Here is a 6,917-nt window from a genome sequence, read left to right on the forward strand (position 1 = left end):
ATAATGTTTCTTTGTCCTTGTCTTGAAATAAAAGGTATTATTACTGTTGTTATTATTAATAGTACTTTTAACATTTTTAACGTAATTCAGGACCGCGGGTAAGCGTGCACCTGTCCCACCCCTCACATGCTGTTGAGACAGCCGGCCCCGTTCTCCCTCCCGATCCGACCTGGAGCGATGCACTACGCACATCCATGAAACGCCCAGTCGTGCATCCGCGCCTTGTGTCGATATATACAAATGAATGTTTGACACATTGAAGGGAATTTAATTAAAATTAAATGCCATTCTTGTTCCCTAATGTGATTTTTTTTTTTGTTTGTAGGTATTACACAGACGGGAAGTTGTCCACAGCTATGAATATGTGAGGAGACAGGAGGATTTAATTCTCTTTCTGTTTAGAGTTGTCAGACAGCGTTGAATGAGGATCCGGTTGCAATGCATTGTATTCGGGCTTCTTAATTAATACTTACACTGTAGCTTCAAGGCAGACTCATTCTTGGTTCAGAATAATGGCAGCATTACAGCTGCAGGATTTGGGACAATAACCCATTTTCCTTTCTGAAAAATGACTTTTGTTGCACCCTTTTGTAGCTGCTACATGACGGGGGCGGGGGTTTTAAAAGTAGACCCGGTGCAGGCTTCTTTGCGGACACCTTCCCCGAACCCGACCGCCTCTTCGGTCACAGTTCTGCGGCCGCACGTCTCGCCTCAGCAGGCCGGTCAGCCGGGCCACTCAGCGGCGGCGAAGCGGGCCGGTGAGCTCCGCCGGTTCCGCGGCCGGTGTGGGAGAGAGAGAGAGTGACCCTTTGACCTCTGCCGGATGCTGTTTTCCGCACATCTTCTCGGAAAAGCAGGAAGAGGCTGAGGTGCTCAGGACCCCCGTCTGACCTCACCACTTCCCACCTGCTCTGGACGTCTATCCAAACAGCCCTACCTCCCCTCAGTTCCATTTAGCCATCGACACACCATAAGCCACCACCTCCTGGGCACTGCCTATGTCATACGACCCCCCCCCCCCCCCCCAACACCTAACAGGACCCTTCCCTGACCTTCTTGACCTTCACTCCATCTTTGGGGGGGTCTTTCTCAGGCACCACAGAGAAGATGGGTGTCAGTATCCCCCCCCCCCACACCCCCGGCTCCGACCCATTGTCCTTCACGGCACCGGTGCCGAACACCAATGAATCATTTCCGTGGGTGGATGGAGGTGAGAACCCGGCACCAGATCGGCGCCCTCCACAGGGCGTACATGGACGTGCGCAGGACCCAGGCTCACTATTTATAAACTTCGCTTCACTTTCAGCTTCTATTTCTTCATTACACATTTGAAAAGAAAATATCAAAAGCAGCACTGGCATCTGAGGATTGGAGATGAGAACTTAATCCTCGTGAACAGGAAGGGGGCGACAAAGAGGCATTATCCCGGCGATGAGAGTCACGGGGGCGGCGGTGGGGACTTTCACACTGTGGACCCGGGCCAGCCTGCTTCAAGGGCACCTTTCAGCATCTTTCAGGTTCAAGAACCTGAGAAGTGGCTGATCCAGTAGAATCCGCCCCGGCATGGCCGCTTCCTTGGACGCCTGGTGCCACAGCGGTTATCCCTGGGGTATCTGCACCCTTTCATCACTGTTGACACAGCCTCCATTCGGAATCGAGAAGCTTTTGGGGGGTGGTGGGGAGGGGGTTTAAAAGTAGAAATTAAAAATCAAGGCTGCAGTACCGCAGTTTGTCCTCTAGGTGCCTCTCTTTTTCTTCAGTAGCTAAACCCAAATCCCCCCAAAGCCCAGAAAAGGGGGGGTCCACGCGGTTACCTGAAAACCCAGCGCCGGTCCCGGCGGTCGCGCTGCATGTAGGCCCTTTAGACAGGAGGATTTGGCTGTTTGATCAGTACATAAATAAAAACATTGGCTACTCCCTTTCAGCCACATGGAGGCAATCTCTCGCGCTTCTGTTTAAATCTACCTGTTAATGTGACGGGACTTTGCTCCCGGGCCGCCCACCAGGGCACGCCGTCGGGCGTGCTAATGTCGCCCTGCGCCTTTGCCCCGGCGAAGCGGCTGCACTCGACACCTGGCTTGACCAGGCTTTGGGCTGTCTTTGTAATAATGCATTCCGTAGGGGTGGGCCTGACCCCGGGGGGAGCTAATGTAAAAGTGAGCATGGCCCTTCTTTATGGCCGTCATTAACATCAACCCCACAAAGGCAGGGGGGTAATCCATGGACTTTAATGGATTGGAGTGTTTGGAGTAAATAACCTTCCGTTTGCCACCGGCAGATGAAAACAGAGCTAGATGCGTGGTCTTTGCTATCTTTACTGTGGTTACTACAGTATATCTCTGTAGGCATTTTAGAGGGATATTATAATTTGTAGGCGACGGCTAGCGTTTTCACGCGAGGTCTCGGCCAGCGTGGCAACCTCTCGCATGGCCTTCCTCGACACCTAGCGTCACGACATCGCCGTAACTGCCCGAGATGTGACCCGCAGGACAAGTCCCTCCAGTGCAGCAGGACCATGCGGCGTTTTGGTGGACTGCATTAGTGGTGCCTCGTGTACCTGCAGCCCCGCCGACCGCAGGCGGTGCATGGAGCTGGCGGAGGTCCGTATGTGTGCCGGTGGGATACGCTCTGCCGCGGTCGCTGCGTGCGTCTGCTCCAGAGAAACTCCCTGTGCTCTTACACCTGCACTTCAGTAGACAGACATATTTGATTGATCCCCAGCAGAAAATTCAGGAAAAAGCCTCCATCCTTGCACATGCATCTATATGCCAGTCGGCATGGAAACTTGATGTGAAATCATTACTCTGGAGAGCATATTGCACTTGCACTCCAAAAGAAGGCCCAAGTCCTCAGGGTCTGCTTGCAGTGGTTCGACCTTCAGCTCCTCTTCCAGGCCGACTTTCCGCCCACAGTCACTGCAATAACACTGAGCAATAGGAAGTGGGTGCCTGACCCCCTTATTTACATGAGGGACTTACATACTTTGACTCTCAGTGCTCCGACAGGCAGCTGCCGGATGGCCTCTGGTAGGTGGAGCAGCAAATCTGGGTCCCTCAGCCTTAGGCAAGTCAACTCAAATGCCCAGAACCAAGCCTGCATCCGATTGCTTGCTGACCAATAGGTGCCATCCTACTACTAAATTCCAGCTAGGCATTGGGATCCCCATCTCTCTGATCAAAGTTTGTCTAGCATTAAAAAAAGCTAGCAAGACCAGCTTCAGCTCCCCGTCAGGCCAGAATATTCCAAGCTTTGCTGAAAATCAATAGGAGGCCCTGGTGCATTTACACGGCGCCTTTTAATTGACCATTTCGTTCACGGAGCCGACATTCTTATCTACAGCAACAAACAAAAGAAAAAAAAAATGTAATTTGGACGGTAGGTTCAGCATCATGGATGTCATCGGGAGGCAGGAACACCTGGGGGTTTAGAACTTTCCACACGCTCTGACTCTGTACGGCTCAGAGATGAGGCACCGCATAAACAGTGCGATGGCTGTGATAAGATGTCTCGGCGCGAGGGCTGTTAGGGACAAAATAGCTGAGCTCTCCCTCGGCTAACGTCAATGCCACACGACCTCAGACTGGTCTCACCAAGCATAATCCTCCTACCTCCCTGGATGCCCCCCCCCCAACACCATAGTTATAGCAGTCTTGGTTCAGACCCACAGTAGCCCTTGTAACAGCCCTTGGCTGAAGTGGCAGCACTGCAGGCATATGGCTCATATACCCGAACCGGCAGCCGTATTTATATTCTCTGGGGCAGCAAAGTGATACTGGAACCGCAGGCTTTTTTTGGAGGATGTTCACTGCAGCACTGTGGGCTAGCACCCCCTGCTGGTGAGGTCTTTGAACTGCGCTCTTCAGAGACATCGCCACATTTTTCTCTCCCCCTCCTTCTGTGTTCTGACAATAATCCTGTCGCCGCTCCCATTCCATCCAGTACTCGCCATGCACCTCGCGCATGAGCAGGTGCGTATCAAGTTTGCTGTTGCTATCCTGTCCGTCAGTGAGCGCAGTCGCAAACCCCCCCTGGCACCCCAGTCCCCCCACCACACACGGAATACCACCCCCCATTTCCATCTCTCGGCGGCGCCTCGCCATGGAAAGTGAAATAATGACAACGTGTCCCTCTGACTGCATCAAAGTATTGCCACTTCAAAAAAAAAAAGAAAAGAAAAGAAAAGCCTCGAGGCATGTAATGCGACTGGTCGCATGGAGCAGATGGATTGAGTGCCTGCGCTTTGCACCCAGATGATCATATGGGGAGGGGTAGGGGGACTGCTGGATGGTGGGGGTGATAGGGGGAGGAGACGGACAAAGGTGGGAATTTATTCACATGCATGTGGGAAGGAACAGGAAGTGACATCGATGGGCTGACCTGTGTTCCAGGTAGACATGGTCAGATTTGTCATCGACCGGGAATCTGGAAGCTGTGGGGGTGGGAGGGGGGGCTCCGTTCCTTAAAGGCGCGCGGCGGGTCGGCCACCGCCATATGGAGGCTGCCACAATTAGCAGCTAATCAGCCCCTGTGTTTTGACGGCGCCTGTTTTGCAGTTGACTCGCACCAGCGGTTGCGCTAAGAGCACTGGGTGGGAATGCGACGGTATCTTTGGCTGCGCCGGTGTGCCGCCGACGGCCGGGGAGGTCAGAGGGATCACACATCTGGTGAAAGTGTTTAAGAGGGCAGTGTGCATGTTGTGCAGCCTCTGTTGCCAAATTAAATAGTGTTCCTCTCCTCCTTCACCCCCCCCCCATAAGTCTTTAGGGCAACTGTTAGCATACAATGAACATTGACATGCTAAGCTAACAAATTCCAAACCCATTCCTTTAGATTATCGGGCACGACGCCGGCTAACGTTCACCCGGCAAACCCAGCGTCAGCCTCATTTCAGCCGCAGTAAGAAATGTCATTAATTTATGCAGTCAGATATTTCTCCAGCAGAAGTTCAAGTGCTTCTCTCCAGGGAGAGAAACCAGCGACATGCCGTAGCCACAACGCTGCCCCTCCAGCTAGATGCTGAGCTGCACCTCTTAAGTAAAACGTTTAGTTCCGAGCTTAGGTCCAGGTATGACGCGAGATCCTGTACTGGCGCTCGGCCCCCCTTCCCCGGCAAAACCAAGCCGCTACAGTGACACTTGAAATGGACCTCTAAACGGACACGGCTGTGGCCGTGAAGAAAAACAAAAAAACAGAAAAACGCCACGATATTCATAGGCTCCGCTCGATAAATGAGCTTCCCAGGATGTTCAGAGCAAACAACGGATCGACAGGGTAGTGCGCAAATGGCTGGGACTAATTAGCGTGTGGCTCTGTTATGAGTGAGGAGAAGGCTAATGTCTGCCCGTGTGTGTGTTTGCATGTGCGCGAGGTAAACAGCAGCCGTGGAGGGTATAGTTAAACAGCAGTGTTCTCTGAACCCGGACGCCAGTAGGAGGGTATAATACATTAAACGGGAGGCAGAGTGAAACAAATTATAGTGGGGTGTCTTTGTGTTGTTCTTGTCCCTCTCACACACTCTCTGCGTTATATATTTTTACACTCCAGTGATTTCCCTCATCCACCACCACAACCGCACGCACACACACACACACACACACACACACACACACCCCCCACCAGCCTTCTATCTCGTTCACTGCTACACGGCCTTTCTCTCTCTCTCTCTCTCTCTCTCTTTCTCTCTCTCGCTCCCACTCTCGCTCTCTCCCTCCATCTCAGGTCATGTTGCGGCAGCTCCAGTAGAAATAATAGGACTGAAGGCGTGAGGTTGTTATTTGCATAGAAATAGCATGACGCCCCAGGCAGCCGGGAGAAGGACACAGAGATCATTTGTCTAAAATTTTAATGAAAACTTTTGCTGAGACAGAGATTTTTTTCCCTCCCTCCTCAACCAACCAACACCCCCCCCCCCCCCGCACCCCTTTCTACCCAACCCAACCCCCCTTTTGCCCGTCAGTGAATTAACGGGGCTCGATTTAAAATTAGATGACACGTCGCAAATCGCTGCATGCCAGAGCGCAATAACATGTAAATTTCAATTTGCTGGGTTTTAATAGAAGCCGGTGTAGCGGCGCGCTTGAATTGCGAGGTTGCATTGGCGGCCGGGGGGGGGGGGACGAGGGGTACGATGCCTCCTCCATTGTGTCCATGTCAAAAGCAGCGTCAGCCTGAGACGTTATCCTGAGCTGATTTTCTTTTTTAACCCTCCCTGACCAACCCAGCATGGAGGATGTGTGTCGTTTAGGTTTTTTATGGGTTTTTTTTGGATGTACAGATAGTAAAAGGACCTGATTGGCTGCTTTCCTGAGGGACCTGGGGGTGGGGGAGTGGGAAGGGGGGTGGCACTGCTGATGTCCCACAGAAACTTTTCAGCGTCAGTCTGGCATTAATTTCCCTTTACTGCACTGTGATGCGCCTTAGGGGTGAGGCGGCGGTGAGGTTGTGGATGGCCGAAAGGGCCTAGGAACATTCCGGAATTCATTAACAGAATCTTAGTCAGGAGTTTCTTCACTTAGGGTTAGTGGCAATAAAATCAGAAGCTAAGTTGGACTTAATGTGTAGAATTATCCCAACTGCAAGGGGAGAACAAGCCTTTTCATGCGTGAGCGTGCCTTGACGTTTACCTGGAAGTCCCCTCGTCCCTGTCCTTGGTGTTACTTTCTGAGTGCCGCAGCGTGGGGGGGCAGCGCGACACCAGGACTGACCCAACACTGGTTTAGATCCTCTGGCTGACCCCAGAGGGACCCTATCCCTGCCCAGCTGCCCTGAGACACCCTGAAAAAGCTGCCCCAGACAGAGTTGAAAGGCTTACCTTTAATTCAGTGGGTAGCAGCGTCGACCAGGGGAAGCGGGTTCGAATCCAGCCTCAGCTCTGGAGGTTTTGCACCTTCTTCATAGGTAGATCTCCCCCAGTGTCA

The sequence above is a fragment of the Paramormyrops kingsleyae genome, chromosome 17, assembly GCF_048594095.1.
Source record: "Paramormyrops kingsleyae isolate MSU_618 chromosome 17, PKINGS_0.4, whole genome shotgun sequence".
Lineage (NCBI taxonomy): Eukaryota > Metazoa > Chordata > Actinopteri > Osteoglossiformes > Mormyridae > Paramormyrops > Paramormyrops kingsleyae.